At 59.0% G+C, this 18,977-nt stretch overlaps 11 non-coding genes across 11 annotated transcripts; all 11 read right to left on the bottom strand.

Moving 5' to 3' along the window:
- Positions 1 to 19: 19 nt before the first annotated feature.
- LOC121149599 lies at positions 20 to 99 on the bottom strand. The gene has a single exon (XR_005882747.1). It is a non-coding gene; the product is annotated as a small nucleolar RNA SNORD115 (small nucleolar RNA).
- Positions 100 to 1,834: 1,735 nt separating this feature from the next.
- Positions 1,835 to 1,914, bottom strand: LOC121149598. Its single transcript, XR_005882746.1, has one exon. It is a non-coding gene; the product is annotated as a small nucleolar RNA SNORD115 (small nucleolar RNA).
- A 1,733-nt stretch (positions 1,915 to 3,647) lies between these two features.
- LOC121149597 lies at positions 3,648 to 3,727 on the bottom strand. Its single transcript, XR_005882745.1, has one exon. It is a non-coding gene; the product is annotated as a small nucleolar RNA SNORD115 (small nucleolar RNA).
- A 1,732-nt stretch (positions 3,728 to 5,459) lies between these two features.
- Positions 5,460 to 5,539, bottom strand: LOC121149595. Its single transcript, XR_005882744.1, has one exon. It is a non-coding gene; the product is annotated as a small nucleolar RNA SNORD115 (small nucleolar RNA).
- A 1,734-nt stretch (positions 5,540 to 7,273) lies between these two features.
- LOC121149594 lies at positions 7,274 to 7,353 on the bottom strand. Its single transcript, XR_005882743.1, has one exon. It is a non-coding gene; the product is annotated as a small nucleolar RNA SNORD115 (small nucleolar RNA).
- Positions 7,354 to 9,085: 1,732 nt separating this feature from the next.
- On the bottom strand, positions 9,086 to 9,165 carry LOC121149593. Its single transcript, XR_005882742.1, has one exon. It is a non-coding gene; the product is annotated as a small nucleolar RNA SNORD115 (small nucleolar RNA).
- Positions 9,166 to 10,898: 1,733 nt separating this feature from the next.
- LOC121149592 lies at positions 10,899 to 10,978 on the bottom strand. The gene has a single exon (XR_005882741.1). It is a non-coding gene; the product is annotated as a small nucleolar RNA SNORD115 (small nucleolar RNA).
- Positions 10,979 to 12,713: 1,735 nt separating this feature from the next.
- Positions 12,714 to 12,793, bottom strand: LOC121149591. The gene has a single exon (XR_005882740.1). It is a non-coding gene; the product is annotated as a small nucleolar RNA SNORD115 (small nucleolar RNA).
- Positions 12,794 to 14,525: 1,732 nt separating this feature from the next.
- Positions 14,526 to 14,605, bottom strand: LOC121149590. Its single transcript, XR_005882739.1, has one exon. It is a non-coding gene; the product is annotated as a small nucleolar RNA SNORD115 (small nucleolar RNA).
- A 1,731-nt stretch (positions 14,606 to 16,336) lies between these two features.
- Positions 16,337 to 16,416, bottom strand: LOC121149589. The gene has a single exon (XR_005882738.1). It is a non-coding gene; the product is annotated as a small nucleolar RNA SNORD115 (small nucleolar RNA).
- Positions 16,417 to 18,147: 1,731 nt separating this feature from the next.
- LOC121149588 lies at positions 18,148 to 18,227 on the bottom strand. The gene has a single exon (XR_005882737.1). It is a non-coding gene; the product is annotated as a small nucleolar RNA SNORD115 (small nucleolar RNA).
- Positions 18,228 to 18,977: the final 750 nt, after the last annotated feature.

Below are 18,977 nucleotides of genomic sequence, written 5' to 3'. Positions count from 1 at the left end.
GTCGCACTGGGACTGTGCTGGGCCTCAGCGTAATCCTATTGAGCATGACTTTTTTTTAAGTCATCACCTTTCTTCAGTATGGGATCTCATCATTGACCCAGTGCAAGGAACAGCAGCAGAGCAGGCGGCACAAGATGTGCCCTCCCACCTCCAGGGAACAGGTGGATTGGCTTACCATGGCAAGTCCCAGAGATGTCTTTTTGGCAACAGGGTGGGCAGCAGCAGCATTTCATGGGCTCTGTGGTCTGGAAAGTCGCCCTGGAGTGCAGGAGAGTGGAAGGGACGGGGGCTTCCGGTGGTGACATCATCTGTGGGACAGGCAGAGGTGGGCGGGTGGGTGTGAAGAGCAGCATGAGCCGCTTCTGAGTGCACTGGCTTTGGGTGGGGGGGTGTGGTCCCCATGCTGCAGCTGAGGGTGTCCAGGCAGGCTGCGTGCTGGGTGAGACAAGCCCCGCCCACTTGGCTTGGCTTGGGACCTCTTGGCCGCTTGGACCCCAGACCCACAGGTGCCATTGGCCCACATGGCCCTGCTGAAAGACACTATGTGATAGTGTAGCTCTCTTTCCTGCCCCTGTTGCCCACATCCTGGCGGATTCCTGGCAGCACAAGCAAGCAGTGGCACAGTGGGCACAGTGTTGGCATGAGAACATTGGTTCCAGGGACTTTACTCAGGGAGGGCTCTTCACAACCCTCGTCTCACACCTAACAACATGGCATCAGTGTCTGTGCTGAGCTACCCAAGAACAGGCTGCGAGCACACACCGCATCCAGCAGCTCAGGTTCTGCCCTGCACACACACGTTCCTCTGCAGGTCGTGGCACACCACAATCCTGGACAGCTTAGAGAGATGAGGAATAGTCACGGGGCTGGACAACAGGCCAACTCTTGTGGTGTGGCTTGAAGCCACCCGTGTAGGTGTAGGCATCCGTTTTCAGAGAGCCCTGGCACCTGGGCTGGGCTCAGGACAGCCCGAAGCCCAGCCACGTGCCAGGGCATGCAATTCAGCCAGAGAGTTCAAGCTGTGGGCAGGGTCCCAAATGGCACTGCCTGCAGCTGTCTGTCCTGGCTGAGGTGACCTAAGAGAGTGATGTCCTGGGCCGGCCACAAGCTGGCGCATCCCTGGGAGGCAAGTGGAGCTGGGACCTGCACAGCCAGCTGCCTCACTAGTGCTGCCTCTGTGCCACTGTGTGTGTGATCCATGACACACACCTCCAACCCAACCTGATGCACAGCTTTTCTCGGATGCATCGTCGGCCACATCTGCACCCTTGCACCAACACTGAAAGGCAAGCCCTTGGCCACTGCATGCACACCTGTCGAGTGCCACTTCTTGAGCATTTCCATAAGGAGCCTGGCTCCTGCAGCTGACCAGGGTGTGAGGCGAAGCTTCAGAGCCTCTGAGAACAAAGGGTCCCATCTTCTGCATGGGAGCCCTGCCCAGGCTGCGTTCCTGTGCCTCTGAGGCTCCACTGCACTGCCCTGCCTCGATTCGTGTGACCCACACATTCTGTCCAGAGACTTCTTGAACCCACGGCACACTCACCTGCCACCTGTGGTGCCATGGTCCCCTGGGGCAGCTCGTCTCACTGGAAGACACAAGGGCACGAGAGAAGCTCAAGGGGGAGCCGGCAGTGTATCCTTGTTCCTGCACCTCGGGGAACACACAGCAAGCCCAGCAGGAACAAGCCTGGCTTCACATTGCCCGAGCGACTGCTCGAGACTGGAGACTGAGTCTTGGCCTGTTTGGGGGCCTCCATGTCCCCAGTGTGCATGGCTTTCTCCCGAGAAGACATGTGGGTCCCCCAGGGTCCTCTGGTCGCACTGGGACTGTGCTGGGCCTCAGCGTAATCCTATTGAGCATGACTTTTTTTTAAGTCATCACCTTTCTTCAGTATGGGATCTCATCATTGACCCAGTGCAAGGAACAGCAGCAGAGCAGGCGGCACAAGATGTGCCCTCCCACCTCCAGGGAACAGGTGGATTGGCTTACCATGGCAAGTCCCAGAGATGTCTTTTTGGCAACAGGGTGGGCAGCAGCAGCATTTCATGGGCTCTGTGGTCTGGAAAGTCGCCCTGGAGTGCAGGAGAGTGGAAGGGACGGGGGCTTCCGGTGGTGACATCATCTGTGGGACAGGCAGAGGTGGGCGGGTGGGTGTGAAGAGCAGCATGAGCCGCTTCTGAGTGCACTGGCCCTGGGTGGGGGTGTGGTCCCCATGCTGCAGCTGAGGGTGTCCAGGCAGGCTGCGTGCTGGGTGAGACAAGCCCCGCCCACTTGGCTTGGCTTGGGACCTCTTGGCCGCTTGGACCCCAGACCCACAGGTGCCATTGGCCCACATGGCCCTGCTGAAAGACACTATGTGATAGTGTAGCTCTCTTTCCTGCCCCTGTTGCCCACATCCTGGCGGATTCCTGGCAGCACAAGCAAGCAGTGGCACAGTGGGCACAGTGTTGGCATGAGAACATTGGTTCCAGGGGCTTTACTCAGGGAGGGCTCTTCACAACCCTCGTCTCACACCTAACAACATGGCATCAGTGTCTGTGCTGAGCTACCCAAGAACAGGCTGCGAGCACACACCGCATCCAGCAGCTCAGGTTCTGCCCTGCACACACACGTTCCTCTGCAGGTCGTGGCACACCACAATCCTGGACAGCTTAGAGAGATGAGGAATAGTCACGGGGCTGGACAACAGGCCAACTCTTGTGGTGTGGCTTGAAGCCACCCGTGTAGGTGTAGGCATCCGTTTTCAGAGAGCCCTGGCACCTGGGCTGGGCTCAGGACAGCCCGAAGCCCAGCCACGTGCCAGGGCATGCAATTCAGCCAGAGAGTTCAAGCTGTGGGCAGGGTCCCAAATGGCACTGCCTGCAGCTGTCTGTCCTGGCTGAGGTGACCTAACAGAGTGATGTCCTGGGCCGGCCACAAGCTGGCGCATCCCTGGGAGGCAAGTGGAGCTGGGACCTGCACAGCCAGCTGCCTCACTAGTGCTGCCTCTGTGCCACTGTGTGTGTGATCCATGACACACACCTCCAACCCAACCTGATGCACAGCTTTTCTCGGATGCATCGTCGGCCACATCTGCACCCTTGCACCAACACTGAAAGGCAAGCCCTTGGCCACTGCATGCACACCTGTCGAGTGCCACTTCTTGAGCATTTCCATAAGGAGCCTGGCTCCTGCAGCTGACCAGGGTGTGAGGCGAAGCTTCAGAGCCTCCGAGAACAAAGGGTCCCATCTTCTGCATGGGAGCCCTGCCCAGGCTGCCTTCCTGTGCCTCTGAGGCTCCACTGCACTGCCCTGCCTCGATTCGTGTGACCCACACATTCTGTCCAGAGACTTCTTGAACCCACGGCACACTCACCTGCCACCTGCGGTGCCATGGTCCCCTGGGGCAGCTCGTCTCACTGGAAGACACAAGGGCACGAGAGAAGCTCAAGGGGGAGCCGGCAGTGTATCCTTGTTCCTGCACCTCGGGGAACACACAGCAAGCCCAGCAGGAACAAGCCTAGCTTCACATTGCCCGAGCAACTGCTCAAGACTGGGGACTGAGTCTTGGCCTGTTTGGGGGCCTCCATGTCCCCAGTGTGCATGGCTTTCTCCCGAGAAGACATGTGGGGTCCCCAGGGTCCTCTGGTCGCACTGGGACTGTGCTGGGCCTCAGCGTAATCCTATTGAGCATGACTTTTTTTTAAGTCATCACCTTTCTTCAGTATGGGATCTCATCATTGACCCAGTGCAAGGAACAGCAGCAGAGCAGGCGGCACAAGATGTGCCCTCCCACCTCCAGGGAACAGGTGGATTGGCTTACCATGGCAAGTCCCAGAGATGTCTTTTTGGCAACAGGGTGGGCAGCAGCAGCATTTCATGGGCTCTGTGGTCTGGAAAGTCGCCCTGGAGTACAGGAGAGTGGAAGGGAAGGGGGCTTCCGGTGGTGACATCATCTGTGGGACAGGCAGAGGTGGGCGGGTGGGTGTGAAGAGCAGCATGAGCCGCTTCTGAGTGCACTGGCCCTGGGTGGGGTGTGGTCCCCATGCTGCAGCTGAGGGTGTCCAGGCAGGCTGCGTGCTGGGTGAGACAAGCCCCGCCCACTTGGCTTGGCTTGGGACCTCTTGGCCGCTTGGACCCCAGACCCACAGGTGCCATTGGCCCACATGGCCCTGCTGAAAGACACTATGTGATAGTGTAGCTCTCTTTCCTGCCCCTGTTGCCCACATCCTGGCGGATTCCTGGCAGCACAAGCAAGCAGTGGCACAGTGGGCACAGTGTTGGCATGAGAACATTGGTTCCAGGGGCTTTACTCAGGGAGGGCTCTTCACAACCCTCGTCTCACACCTAACAACATGGCATCAGTGTCTGTGCTGAGCTACCCAAGAACAGGCTGCGAGCACACACCGCATCCAGCAGCTCAGGTTCTGCCCTGCACACACACGTTCCTCTGCAGGTCGTGGCACACCACAATCCTGGACAGCTTAGAGAGATGAGGAATAGTCACGGGGCTGGACAACAGGCCAACTCTTGTGGTGTGGCTTGAAGCCACCCGTGTAGGTGTAGGCATCCGTTTTCAGGGAGCCCTGGCACCTGGGCTGGGCTCAGGACAGCCCGAAGCCCAGCCACGCGCCAGGGCATGCAATTCAGCCAGAGAGTTCAAGCTGTGGGCAGGGTCCCAAATGGCACTGCCTGCAGCTGTCTGTCCTGGCTGAGGTGACCTAACAGAGTGATGTCCTGGGCCGGCCACAAGCTGGCGCATCCCTGGGAGGCAAGTGGAGCTGGGACCTGCACAGCCAGCTGCCTCACTAGTGCTGCCTCTGTGCCACTGTGTGTGTGATCCATGACACACACCTCCAACCCAACCTGATGCACAGCTTTTCTCGGATGCATCGTCGGCCACATCTGCACCCTTGCACCAACACTGAAAGGCAAGCCCTTGGCCACTGCATGCACACCTGTCGAGTGCCACTTCTTGAGCATTTCCATAAGGAGCCTGGCTCCTGCAGCTGACCAGGGTGTGAGGCGAAGCTTCAGAGCCTCCGAGAACAAAGGGTCCCATCTTCTGCATGGGAGCCCTGCCCAGGCTGCCTTCCTGTGCCTCTGAGGCTCCACTGCACTGCCCTGCCTCGATTCGTGTGACCCACACATTCTGTCCAGAGACTTCTTGAACCCACGGCACACTCACCTGCCACCTGCGGTGCCATGGTCCCCTGGGGCAGCTCGTCTCACTGGAAGACACAAGGGCACGAGAGAAGCTCAAGGGGGAGCCGGCAGTGTATCCTTGTTCCTGCACCTCGGGGAACACACAGCAAGCCCAGCAGGAACAAGCCTAGCTTCACATTGCCCGAGCAACTGCTCAAGACTGGGGACTGAGTCTTGGCCTGTTTGGGGGCCTCCATGTCCCCAGTGTGCATGGCTTTCTCCCGAGAAGACATGTGAGGTCCCCAGGGTCCTCTGGTCGCACTGGGACTGTGCTGGGCCTCAGCGTAATCCTATTGAGCATGACTTTTTTTTAAGTCATCACCTTTCTTCAGTATGGGATCTCATCATTGACCCAGTGCAAGGAACAGCAGCAGAGCAGGCGGCACAAGATGTGCCCTCCCACCTCCAGGGAACAGGTGGATTGGCTTACCATGGCAAGTCCCAGAGATGTCTTTTTGGCAACAGGGTGGGCAGCAGCAGCATTTCATGGGCTCTGTGGTCTGGAAAGTCGCCCTGGAGTGCAGGAGAGTGGAAGGGACGGGGGCTTCCGGTGGTGACATCATCTGTGGGACAGGCAGAGGTGGGCGGGTGGGTGTGAAGAGCAGCATGAGCCGCTTCTGAGTGCACTGGCCCTGGGTGGGGGTGTGGTCCCCATGCTGCAGCTGAGGGTGTCCAGGCAGGCTGCGTGCTGGGTGAGACAAGCCCCGCCCACTTGGCTTGGCTTGGGACCTCTTGGCCGCTTGGACCCCAGACCCACAGGTGCCATTGGCCCACATGGCCCTGCTGAAAGACACTATGTGATAGTGTAGCTCTCTTTCCTGCCCCTGTTGCCCACATCCTGGCGGATTCCTGGCAGCACAAGCAAGCAGTGGCACAGTGGGCACAGTGTTGGCATGAGAACATTGGTTCCAGGGGCTTTACTCAGGGAGGGCTCTTCACAACCCTCGTCTCACACCTAACAACATGGCATCAGTGTCTGTGCTGAGCTACCCAAGAACAGGCTGCGAGCACACACCGCATCCAGCAGCTCAGGTTCTGCCCTGCACACACACGTTCCTCTGCAGGTCGTGGCACACCACAATCCTGGACAGCTTAGAGAGATGAGGAATAGTCACGGGGCTGGACAACAGGCCAACTCTTGTGGTGTGGCTTGAAGCCACCCGTGTAGGTGTAGGCATCCGTTTTCAGGGAGCCCTGGCACCTGGGCTGGGCTCAGGACAGCCCGAAGCCCAGCCACATGCCAGGGAATGCAATTCAGCCAGAGAGTTCAAGCTGTGGGCAGGGTCCCAAATGGCACTGCCTGCAGCTGTCTGTCCTGGCTGAGGTGACCTAACAGAGTGATGTCCTGGGCCGGCCACAAGCTGGCGCATCCCTGGGAGGCAAGTGGAGCTGGGACCTGCACAGCCAGCTGCCTCACTAGTGCTGCCTCTGTGCCACTGTGTGTGTGATCCATGACACACACCTCCAACCCAACCTGATGCACAGCTTTTCTCGGATGCATCGTCGGCCACATCTGCACCCTTGCACCAACACTGAAAGGCAAGCCCTTGGCCACTGCATGCACACCTGTCGAGTGCCACTTCTTGAGCATTTCCATAAGGAGCCTGGCTCCTGCAGCTGACCAGGGTGTGAGGCGAAGCTTCAGAGCCTCCGAGAACAAAGGGTCCCATCTTCTGCATGGGAGCCCTGCCCCAGGCTGCCTTCCTGTGCCTCTGAGGCTCCACTGCACTGCCCTGCCTCGATTCGTGTGACCCACACATTCTGTCCAGAGACTTCTTGAACCCACGGCACACTCACCTGCCACCTGCGGTGCCATGGTCCCCTGGGGCAGCTCGTCTCACTGGAAGACACAAGGGCACGAGAGAAGCTCAAGGGGGAGCCGGCAGTGTATCCTTGTTCCTGCACCTCGGGGAACACACAGCAGGCCCAGCAGGAACAAGCCTAGCTTCACATTGCCCGAGCAACTGCTCAAGACTGGGGACTGAGTCTTGGCCTGTTTGGGGGCCTCCATGTCCCCAGTGTGCATGGCTTTCTCCCGAGAAGACATGTGAGGTCCCCAGGGTCCTCTGGTCGCACTGGGACTGTGCTGGGCCTCAGCGTAATCCTATTGAGCATGACTTTTTTTTAAGTCATCACCTTTCTTCAGTATGGGATCTCATCATTGACCCAGTGCAAGGAACAGCAGCAGAGCAGGCGGCACAAGATGTGCCCTCCCACCTCCAGGGAACAGGTGGATTGGCTTACCATGGCAAGTCCCAGAGATGTCTTTTTGGCAACAGGGTGGGCAGCAGAAGCATTTCATGGGCTCTGTGGTCTGGAAAGTCGCCCTGGAGTGCAGGAGAGTGGAAGGGACGGGGGCTTCCGGTGGTGACATCATCTGTGGGACAGGCAGAGGTGGGCGGGTGGGTGTGAAGAGCAGCATGAGCCGCTTCTGAGTGCACTGGCCCTGGGTGGGGTGTGGTCCCCATGCTGCAGCTGAGGGTGTCCAGGCAGGCTGCGTGCTGGGTGAGACAAGCCCCGCCCACTTGGCTTGGCTTGGGACCTCTTGGCCGCTTGGACCCCAGACCCACAGGTGCCATTGGCCCACATGGCCCTGCTGAAAGACACTATGTGATAGTGTAGCTCTCTTTCCTGCCCCTGTTGCCCACATCCTGGCGGATTCCTGGCAGCACAAGCAAGCAGTGGCACAGTGGGCACAGTGTTGGCATGAGAACATTGGTTCCAGGGGCTTTACTCAGGGAGGGCTCTTCACAACCCTCGTCTCACACCTAACAACATGGCATCAGTGTCTGTGCTGAGCTACCCAAGAACAGGCTGCGAGCACACACCGCATCCAGCAGCTCAGGTTCTGCCCTGCACACACACGTTCCTCTGCAGGTCGTGGCACACCACAATCCTGGACAGCTTAGAGAGATGAGGAATAGTCACGGGGCTGGACAACAGGCCAACTCTTGTGGTGTGGCTTGAAGCCACCCGTGTAGGTGTAGGCATCCGTTTTCAGGGAGCCCTGGCACCTGGGCTGGGCTCAGGACAGCCCGAAGCCCAGCCACGCGCCAGGGCATGCAATTCAGCCAGAGAGTTCAAGCTGTGGGCAGGGTCCCAAATGGCACTGCCTGCAGCTGTCTGTCCTGGCTGAGGTGACCTAACAGAGTGATGTCCTGGGCCGGCCACAAGCTGGCGCATCCCTGGGAGGCAAGTGGAGCTGGGACCTGCACAGCCAGCTGCCTCACTAGTGCTGCCTCTGTGCCACTGTGTGTGTGATCCATGACACACACCTCCAACCCAACCTGATGCACAGCTTTTCTCGGATGCATCGTCGGCCACATCTGCACCCTTGCACCAACACTGAAAGGCAAGCCCTTGGCCACTGCATGCACACCTGTCGAGTGCCACTTCTTGAGCATTTCCATAAGGAGCCTGGCTCCTGCAGCTGACCAGGGTGTGAGGCGAAGCTTCAGAGCCTCCGAGAACAAAGGGTCCCATCTTCTGCATGGGAGCCCTGCCCAGGCTGCCTTCCTGTGCCTCTGAGGCTCCACTGCACTGCCCTGCCTCGATTCGTGTGACCCACACATTCTGTCCAGAGACTTCTTGAACCCACGGCACACTCACCTGCCACCTGCGGTGCCATGGTCCCCTGGGGCAGCTCGTCTCACTGGAAGACACAAGGGCACGAGAGAAGCTCAAGGGGGAGCCGGCAGTGTATCCTTGTTCCTGCACCTCGGGGAACACACAGCAAGCCCAGCAGGAACAAGCCTAGCTTCACATTGCCCGAGCAACTGCTCAAGACTGGGGACTGAGTCTTGGCCTGTTTGGGGGCCTCCATGTCCCCAGTGTGCATGGCTTTCTCCCGAGAAGACATGTGAGGTCCCCAGGGTCCTCTGGTCGCACTGGGACTGTGCTGGGCCTCAGCGTAATCCTATTGAGCATGACTTTTTTTTAAGTCATCACCTTTCTTCAGTATGGGATCTCATCATTGACCCAGTGCAAGGAACAGCAGCAGAGCAGGCGGCACAAGATGTGCCCTCCCACCTCCAGGGAACAGGTGGATTGGCTTACCATGGCAAGTCCCAGAGATGTCTTTTTGGCAACAGGGTGGGCAGCAGCAGCATTTCATGGGCTCTGTGGTCTGGAAAGTCGCCCTGGAGTGCAGGAGAGTGGAAGGGACGGGGGCTTCCGGTGGTGACATCATCTGTGGGACAGGCAGAGGTGGGCGGGTGGGTGTGAAGAGCAGCATGAGCCGCTTCTGAGTGCACTGGCTCCGGGTGGGGGTGTGGTCCCCATGCTGCAGCTGAGGGTGTCCAGGCAGGCTGCGTGCTGGGTGAGACAAGCCCCGCCCACTTGGCTTGGCTTGGGACCTCTTGGCCGCTTGGACCCCAGACCCACAGGTGCCATTGGCCCACATGGCCCTGCTGAAAGACACTATGTGATAGTGTAGCTCTCTTTCCTGCCCCTGTTGCCCACATCCTGGCGGATTCCTGGCAGCACAAGCAAGCAGTGGCACAGTGGGCACAGTGTTGGCATGAGAACATTGGTTCCAGGGGCTTTACTCAGGGAGGGCTCTTCACAACCCTCGTCTCACACCTAACAACATGGCATCAGTGTCTGTGCTGAGCTACCCAAGAACAGGCTGCGAGCACACACCGCATCCAGCAGCTCAGGTTCTGCCCTGCACACACACGTTCCTCTGCAGGTCGTGGCACACCACAATCCTGGACAGCTTAGAGAGATGAGGAATAGTCACGGGGCTGGACAACAGGCCAACTCTTGTGGTGTGGCTTGAAGCCACCCGTGTAGGTGTAGGCATCCGTTTTCAGGGAGCCCTGGCACCTGGGCTGGGCTCAGGACAGCCCGAAGCCCAGCCACGTGCCAGGGCATGCAATTCAGCCAGAGAGTTCAAGCTGTGGGCAGGGTCCCAAATGGCACTGCCTGCAGCTGTCTGTCCTGGCTGAGGTGACCTAACAGAGTGATGTCCTGGGCCGGCCACAAGCTGGCGCATCCCTGGGAGGCAAGTGGAGCTGGGACCTGCACAGCCAGCTGCCTCACTAGTGCTGCCTCTGTGCCACTGTGTGTGTGATCCATGACACACACCTCCAACCCAACCTGATGCACAGCTTTTCTCGGATGCATCGTCGGCCACATCTGCACCCTTGCACCAACACTGAAAGGCAAGCCCTTGGCCACTGCATGCACACCTGTCGAGTGCCACTTCTTGAGCATTTCCATAAGGAGCCTGGCTCCTGCAGCTGACCAGGGTGTGAGGCGAAGCTTCAGAGCCTCCGAGAACAAAGGGTCCCATCTTCTGCATGGGAGCCCTGCCCAGGCTGCCTTCCTGTGCCTCTGAGGCTCCACTGCACTGCCCTGCCTCGATTCGTGTGACCCACACATTCTGTCCAGAGACTTCTTGAACCCACGGCACACTCACCTGCCACCTGCGGTGCCATGGTCCCCTGGGGCAGCTCGTCTCACTGGAAGACACAAGGGCACGAGAGAAGCTCAAGGGGGAGCCGGCAGTGTATCCTTGTTCCTGCACCTCGGGGAACACACAGCAAGCCCAGCAGGAACAAGCCTAGCTTCACATTGCCCGAGCAACTGCTCAAGACTGGGGACTGAGTCTTGGCCTGTTTGGGGGCCTCCATGTCCCCAGTGTGCATGGCTTTCTCCCGAGAAGACATGTGAGGTCCCCAGGGTCCTCTGGTCGCACTGGGACTGTGCTGGGCCTCAGCGTAATCCTATTGAGCATGACTTTTTTTTAAGTCATCACCTTTCTTCAGTATGGGATCTCATCATTGACCCAGTGCAAGGAACAGCAGCAGAGCAGGCGGCACAAGATGTGCCCTCCCACCTCCAGGGAACAGGTGGATTGGCTTACCATGGCAAGTCCCAGAGATGTCTTTTTGGCAACAGGGTGGGCAGCAGCAGCAGCTTTCATGGGCTCTGTGGTCTGGAAAGTCGCCCTGGAGTGCAGGAGAGTGGAAGGGACGGGGGCTTCCGGTGGTGACATCATCTGTGGGACAGGCAGAGGTGGGCGGGTGGGTGTGAAGAGCAGCATGAGCCGCTTCTGAGTGCACTGGCTCCGGGTGGGGGTGTGGTCCCCATGCTGCAGCTGAGGGTGTCCAGGCAGGCTGCGTGCTGGGTGAGACAAGCCCCGCCCACTTGGCTTGGCTTGGGACCTCTTGGCCGCTTGGACCCCAGACCCACAGGTGCCATTGGCCCACATGGCCCTGCTGAAAGACACTATGTGATAGTGTAGCTCTCTTTCCTGCCCCTGTTGCCCACATCCTGGCGGATTCCTGGCAGCACAAGCAAGCAGTGGCACAGTGGGCACAGTGTTGGCATGAGAACATTGGTTCCAGGGGCTTTACTCAGGGAGGGCTCTTCACAACCCTCGTCTCACACCTAACAACATGGCATCAGTGTCTGTGCTGAGCTACCCAAGAACAGGCTGCGAGCACACACCGCATCCAGCAGCTCAGGTTCTGCCCTGCACACACACGTTCCTCTGCAGGTCGTGGCACACCACAATCCTGGACAGCTTAGAGAGATGAGGAATAGTCACGGGGCTGGACAACAGGCCAACTCTTGTGGTGTGGCTTGAAGCCACCCGTGTAGGTGTAGGCATCCGTTTTCAGAGAGCCCTGGCACCTGGGCTGGGCTCAGGACAGCCCGAAGCCCAGCCACGTGCCAGGGCATGCAATTCAGCCAGAGAGTTCAAGCTGTGGGCAGGGTCCCAAATGGCACTGCCTGCAGCTGTCTGTCCTGGCTGAGGTGACCTAACAGAGTGATGTCCTGGGCCGGCCACAAGCTGGCGCATCCCTGGGAGGCAAGTGGAGCTGGGACCTGCACAGCCAGCTGCCTCACTAGTGCTGCCTCTGTGCCACTGTGTGTGTGATCCATGACACACACCTCCAACCCAACCTGATGCACAGCTTTTCTCGGATGCATCGTCGGCCACATCTGCACCCTTGCACCAACACTGAAAGGCAAGCCCTTGGCCACTGCATGCACACCTGTCGAGTGCCACTTCTTGAGCATTTCCATAAGGAGCCTGGCTCCTGCAGCTGACCAGGGTGTGAGGCGAAGCTTCAGAGCCTCCGAGAACAAAGGGTCCCATCTTCTGCATGGGAGCCCTGCCCAGGCTGCCTTCCTGTGCCTCTGAGGCTCCACTGCACTGCCCTGCCTCGATTCGTGTGACCCACACATTCTGTCCAGAGACTTCTTGAACCCACGGCACACTCACCTGCCACCTGCGGTGCCATGGTCCCCTGGGGCAGCTCGTCTCACTGGAAGACACAAGGGCACGAGAGAAGCTCAAGGGGGAGCCGGCAGTGTATCCTTGTTCCTGCACCTCGGGGAACACACAGCAAGCCCAGCAGGAACAAGCCTAGCTTCACATTGCCCGAGCAACTGCTCAAGACTGGGGACTGAGTCTTGGCCTGTTTGGGGGCCTCCATGTCCCCAGTGTGCATGGCTTTCTCCCGAGAAGACATCTGAGGTCCCCAGGGTCCTCTGGTCGCACTGGGACTGTGCTGGGCCTCAGCGTAATCCTATTGAGCATGACTTTTTTTTAAGTCATCACCTTTCTTCAGTATGGGATCTCATCATTGACCCAGTGCAAGGAACAGCAGCAGAGCAGGCGGCACAAGATGTGCCCTCCCACCTCCAGGGAACAGGTGGATTGGCTTACCATGGCAAGTCCCAGAGATGTCTTTTTGGCAACAGGGTGGGCAGCAGCAGCATTTCATGGGCTCTGTGGTCTGGAAAGTCGCCCTGGAGTGCAGGAGAGTGGAAGGGACGGGGGCTTCCGGTGGTGACATCATCTGTGGGACAGGCAGAGGTGGGCGGGTGGGTGTGAAGAGCAGCATGAGCCGCTTCTGAGTGCACTGGCCCGGGTGGGGGTGTGGTCCCCATGCTGCAGCTGAGGGTGTCCAGGCAGGCTGCGTGCTGGGTGAGACAAGCCCCGCCCACTTGGCTTGGCTTGGGACCTCTTGGCCGCTTGGACCCCAGACCCACAGGTGCCATTGGCCCACATGGCCCTGCTGAAAGACACTATGTGATAGTGTAGCTCTCTTTCCTGCCCCTGTTGCCCACATCCTGGCGGATTCCTGGCAGCACAAGCAAGCAGTGGCACAGTGGGCACAGTGTTGGCATGAGAACATTGGTTCCAGGGGCTTTACTCAGGGAGGGCTCTTCACAACCCTCGTCTCACACCTAACAACATGGCATCAGTGTCTGTGCTGAGCTACCCAAGAACAGGCTGCGAGCACACACCGCATCCAGCAGCTCAGGTTCTGCCCTGCACACACACGTTCCTCTGCAGGTCGTGGCACACCACAATCCTGGACAGCTTAGAGAGATGAGGAATAGTCACGGGGCTGGACAACAGGCCAACTCTTGTGGTGTGGCTTGAAGCCACCCGTGTAGGTGTAGGCATCCGTTTTCAGGGAGCCCTGGCACCTGGGCTGGGCTCAGGACAGCCCGAAGCCCAGCCACGTGCCAGGGCATGCAATTCAGCCAGAGAGTTCAAGCTGTGGGCAGGGTCCCAAATGGCACTGCCTGCAGCTGTCTGTCCTGGCTGAGGTGACCTAACAGAGTGATGTCCTGGGCCGGCCACAAGCTGGCGCATCCCTGGGAGGCAAGTGGAGCTGGGACCTGCACAGCCAGCTGCCTCACTAGTGCTGCCTCTGTGCCACTGTGTGTGTGATCCATGACACACACCTCCAACCCAACCTGATGCACAGCTTTTCTCGGATGCATCGTCGGCCACATCTGCACCCTTGCACCAACACTGAAAGGCAAGCCCTTGGCCACTGCATGCACACCTGTCGAGTGCCACTTCTTGAGCATTTCCATAAGGAGCCTGGCTCCTGCAGCTGACCAGGGTGTGAGGCGAAGCTTCAGAGCCTCCGAGAACAAAGGGTCCCATCTTCTGCATGGGAGCCCTGCCCAGGCTGCCTTCCTGTGCCTCTGAGGCTCCACTGCACTGCCCTGCCTCGATTCGTGTGACCCACACATTCTGTCCAGAGACTTCTTGAACCCACGGCACACTCACCTGCCACCTGCGGTGCCATGGTCCCCTGGGGCAGCTCGTCTCACTGGAAGACACAAGGGCACGAGAGAAGCTCAAGGGGGAGCCGGCAGTGTATCCTTGTTCCTGCACCTCGGGGAACACACAGCAAGCCCAGCAGGAACAAGCCTAGCTTCACATTGCCCGAGCAACTGCTCAAGACTGGGGACTGAGTCTTGGCCTGTTTGGGGGCCTCCATGTCCCCAGTGTGCATGGCTTTCTCCCGAGAAGACATCTGAGGTCCCCAGGGTCCTCTGGTCGCACTGGGACTGTGCTGGGCCTCAGCGTAATCCTATTGAGCATGACTTTTTTTTAAGTCATCACCTTTCTTCAGTATGGGATCTCATCATTGACCCAGTGCAAGGAACAGCAGCAGAGCAGGCGGCACAAGATGTGCCCTCCCACCTCCAGGGAACAGGTGGATTGGCTTACCATGGCAAGTCCCAGAGATGTCTTTTTGGCAACAGGGTGGGCAGCAGCAGCATTTCATGGGCTCTGTGGTCTGGAAAGTCGCCCTGGAGTGCAGGAGAGTGGAAGGGACGGGGGCTTCCGGTGGTGACATCATCTGTGGGACAGGCAGAGGTGGGCGGGTGGGTGTGAAGAGCAGCATGAGCCGCTTCTGAGTGCACTGGCCCGGGTGGGGTGTGGTCCCCATGCTGCAGCTGAGGGTGTCCAGGCAGGCTGCGTGCTGGGTGAGACAAGCCCCGCCCACTTGGCTTGGCTTGGGACCTCTTGGCCGCTTGGACCCCAGACCCACAGGTGCCATTGGCCCACATGGCCCTGCTGAAAGACACTATGTGATAGTGTAGCTCTCTTTCCTGCCCCTGTTGCCCACATCCTGGCGGATTCCTGGCAGCACAAGCAAGCAGTGGCACAGTGGGCACAGTGTTGGCATGAGAACATTGGTTCCAGGGGCTTTACTCAGGGAGGGCTCTTCACAACCCTCGTCTCACACCTAACAACATGGCATCAGTGTCTGTGCTGAGCTACCCAAGAACAGGCTGCGAGCACACACCGCATCCAGCAGCTCAGGTTCTGCCCTGCACACACACGTTCCTCTGCAGGTCGTGGCACACCACAATCCTGGACAGCTTAGAGAGATGAGGAATAGTCACGGGGCTGGACAACAGGCCAACTCTTGTGGTGTGGCTTGAAGCCACCCGTGTAGGTGTAGGCATCCGTTTTCAGGGAGCCCTGGCACCTGGGCTGGGCTCAGGACAGCCCGAAGCCCAGCCACGTGCCAGGGCATGCAATTCAGCCAGAGAGTTCAAGCTGTGGGCAGGGTCCCAAATGGCACTGCCTGCAGCTGTCTGTCCTGGCTGAGGTGACCTAACAGAGTGATGTCCTGGGCCGGCCACAAGCTGGCGCATCCCTGGGAGGCAAGTGGAGCTGGGACCTGCACAGCCAGCTGCCTCACTAGTGCTGCCTCTGTGCCACTGTGTGTGTGATCCATGACACACACCTCCAACCCAACCTGATGCACAGCTTTTCTCGGATGCATCGTCGGCCACATCTGCACCCTTGCACCAACACTGAAAGGCAAGCCCTTGGCCACTGCATGCACACCTGTCGAGTGCCACTTCTTGAGCATTTCCATAAGGAGCCTGGCTCCTGCAGCTGACCAGGGTGTGAGGCGAAGCTTCAGAGCCTCCGAGAACAAAGGGTCCCATCTTCTGCATGGGAGCCCTGCCCAGGCTGCCTTCCTGTGCCTCTGAGGCTCCACTGCACTGCCCTGCCTCGATTCGTGTGACCCACACATTCTGTCCAGAGACTTCTTGAACCCACGGCACACTCACCTGCCACCTGCGGTGCCATGGTCCCCTGGGGCAGCTCGTCTCACTGGAAGACACAAGGGCACGAGAGAAGCTCAAGGGGGAGCCGGCAGTGTATCCTTGTTCCTGCACCTCGGGGAACACACAGCAAGCCCAGCAGGAACAAGCCTAGCTTCACATTGCCCGAGCAACTGCTCAAGACTGGGGACTGAGTCTTGGCCTGTTTGGGGGCCTCCATGTCCCCAGTGTGCATGGCTTTCTCCCGAGAAGACATCTGAGGTCCCCAGGGTCCTCTGGTCGCACTGGGACTGTGCTGGGCCTCAGCGTAATCCTATTGAGCATGACTTTTTTTTAAGTCATCACCTTTCTTCAGTATGGGATCTCATCATTGACCCAGTGCAAGGAACAGCAGCAGAGCAGGCGGCACAAGATGTGCCCTCCCACCTCCAGGGAACAGGTGGATTGGCTTACCATGGCAAGTCCCAGAGATGTCTTTTTGGCAACAGGGTGGGCAGCAGCAGCATTTCATGGGCTCTGTGGTCTGGAAAGTCGCCCTGGAGTGCAGGAGAGTGGAAGGGACGGGGGCTTCCGGTGGTGACATCATCTGTGGGACAGGCAGAGGTGGGCGGGTGGGTGTGAAGAGCAGCATGAGCCGCTTCTGAGTGCACTGGCCCGGGTGGGGTGTGGTCCCCATGCTGCAGCTGAGGGTGTCCAGGCAGGCTGCGTGCTGGGTGAGACAAGCCCCGCCCACTTGGCTTGGCTTGGGACCTCTTGGCCGCTTGGACCCCAGACCCACAGGTGCCATTGGCCCACATGGCCCTGCTGAAAGACACTATGTGATAGTGTAGCTCTCTTTCCTGCCCCTGTTGCCCACATCCTGGCGGATTCCTGGCAGCACAAGCAAGCAGTGGCACAGTGGGCACAGTGTTGGCATGAGAACATTGGTTCCAGGGGCTTTACTCAGGGAGGGCTCTTCACAACCCTCGTCTCACACCTAACAACATGGCATCAGTGTCTGTGCTGAGCTACCCAAGAACAGGCTGCGAGCACACACCGCATCCAGCAGCTCAGGTTCTGCCCTGCACACACACGTTCCTCTGCAGGTCGTGGCACACCACAATCCTGGACAGCTTAGAGAGATGAGGAATAGTCACGGGGCTGGACAACAGGCCAACTCTTGTGGTGTGGCTTGAAGCCACCCGTGTAGGTGTAGGCATCCGTTTTCAGGGAGCCCTGGCACCTGGGCTGGGCTCAGGACAGCCCGAAGCCCAGCCACGTGCCAGGGCATGCAATTCAGCCAGAGAGTTCAAGCTGTGGGCAGGGTCCCAAATGGCACTGCCTGCAGCTGTCTGTCCTGGCTGAGGTGACCTAACAGAGTGATGTCCTGGGCCGGCCACAAGCTGGCGCATCCCTGGGAGGCAAGTGGAGCTGGGACCTGCACAGCCAGCTGCCTCACTAGTGCTGCCTCTGTGCCACTGTGTGTGTGATCCATGACACACACCTCCAACCCAACCTGATGCACAGCTTTTCTCGGATGCATCGTCGGCCACATCTGCACCCTTGCACCAACACTGAAAGGCAAGCCCTTGGCCACTGCATGCACACCTGTCGAGTGCCACTTCTTGAGCATTTCCATAAGGAGCCTGGCTCCTGCAGCTGACCAGGGTGTGAGGCGAAGCTTCAGAGCCTCCGAGAACAAAGGGTCCCATCTTCTGCATGGGAGCCCTGCCCAGGCTGCCTTCCTGTGCCTCTGAGGCTCCACTGCACTGCCCTGCCTCGATTCGTGTGACCCACACATTCTGTCCAGAGACTTCTTGAACCCACGGCACACTCACCTGCCACCTGCGGTGCCATGGTCCCCTGGGGCAGCTCGTCTCACTGGAAGACACAAGGGCACGAGAGAAGCTCAAGGGGGAGCCGGCAGTGTATCCTTGTTCCTGCACCTCGGGGAACACACAGCAAGCCCAGCAGGAACAAGCCTAGCTTCACATTGCCCGAGCAACTGCTCAAGACTGGGGACTGAGTCTTGGCCTGTTTGGGGGCCTCCATGTCCCCAGTGTGCATGGCTTTCTCCCGAGAAGACATCTGAGGTCCCCAGGGTCCTCTGGTCGCACTGGGACTGTGCTGGGCCTCAGCGTAATCCTATTGAGCATGACTTTTTTTTAAGTCATCACCTTTCTTCAGTATGGGATCTCATCATTGACCCAGTGCAAGGAACAGCAGCAGAGCAGGCGGCACAAGATGTGCCCTCCCACCTCCAGGGAACAGGTGGATTGGCTTACCATGGCAAGTCCCAGAGATGTCTTTTTGGCAACAGGGTGGGCAGCAGCAGCATTTCATGGGCTCTGTGGTCTGGAAAGTCGCCCTGGAGTGCAGGAGAGTGGAAGGGACGGGGGCTTCCGGTGGTGACATCATCTGTGGGACAGGCAGAGGTGGGCGGGTGGGTGTGAAGAGCAGCATGAGCCGCTTCTGAGTGCACTGGCCCGGGTGGGGTGTGGTCCCCATGCTGCAGCTGAGGGTGTCCAGGCAGGCTGCGTGCTGGGTGAGACAAGCCCCGCCCACTTGGCTTGGCTTGGGACCTCTTGGCCGCTTGGACCCCAGACCCACAGGTGCCATTGGCCCACATGGCCCTGCTGAAAGACACTATGTGATAGTGTAGCTCTCTTTCCTGCCCCTGTTGCCCACATCCTGGCGGATTCCTGGCAGCACAAGCAAGCAGTGGCACAGTGGGCACAGTGTTGGCATGAGAACATTGGTTCCAGGGGCTTTACTCAGGGAGGGCTCTTCACAACCCTCGTCTCACACCTAACAACATGGCATCAGTGTCTGTGCTGAGCTACCCAAGAACAGGCTGCGAGCACACACCGCATCCAGCAGCTCAGGTTCTGCCCTGCACACACACGTTCCTCTGCAGGTCGTGGCACACCACAATCCTGGACAGCTTAGAGAGATGAGG

Source organism: Ochotona curzoniae, unplaced genomic scaffold (genome assembly GCF_017591425.1).
Source record: "Ochotona curzoniae isolate NIBS_2020 unplaced genomic scaffold, NIBS_Ocur_1.0 scaffold_4701, whole genome shotgun sequence".
NCBI lineage: Eukaryota > Metazoa > Chordata > Mammalia > Lagomorpha > Ochotonidae > Ochotona > Ochotona curzoniae.
This window is presented reverse-complemented; position numbering and strand designations above follow the sequence as displayed.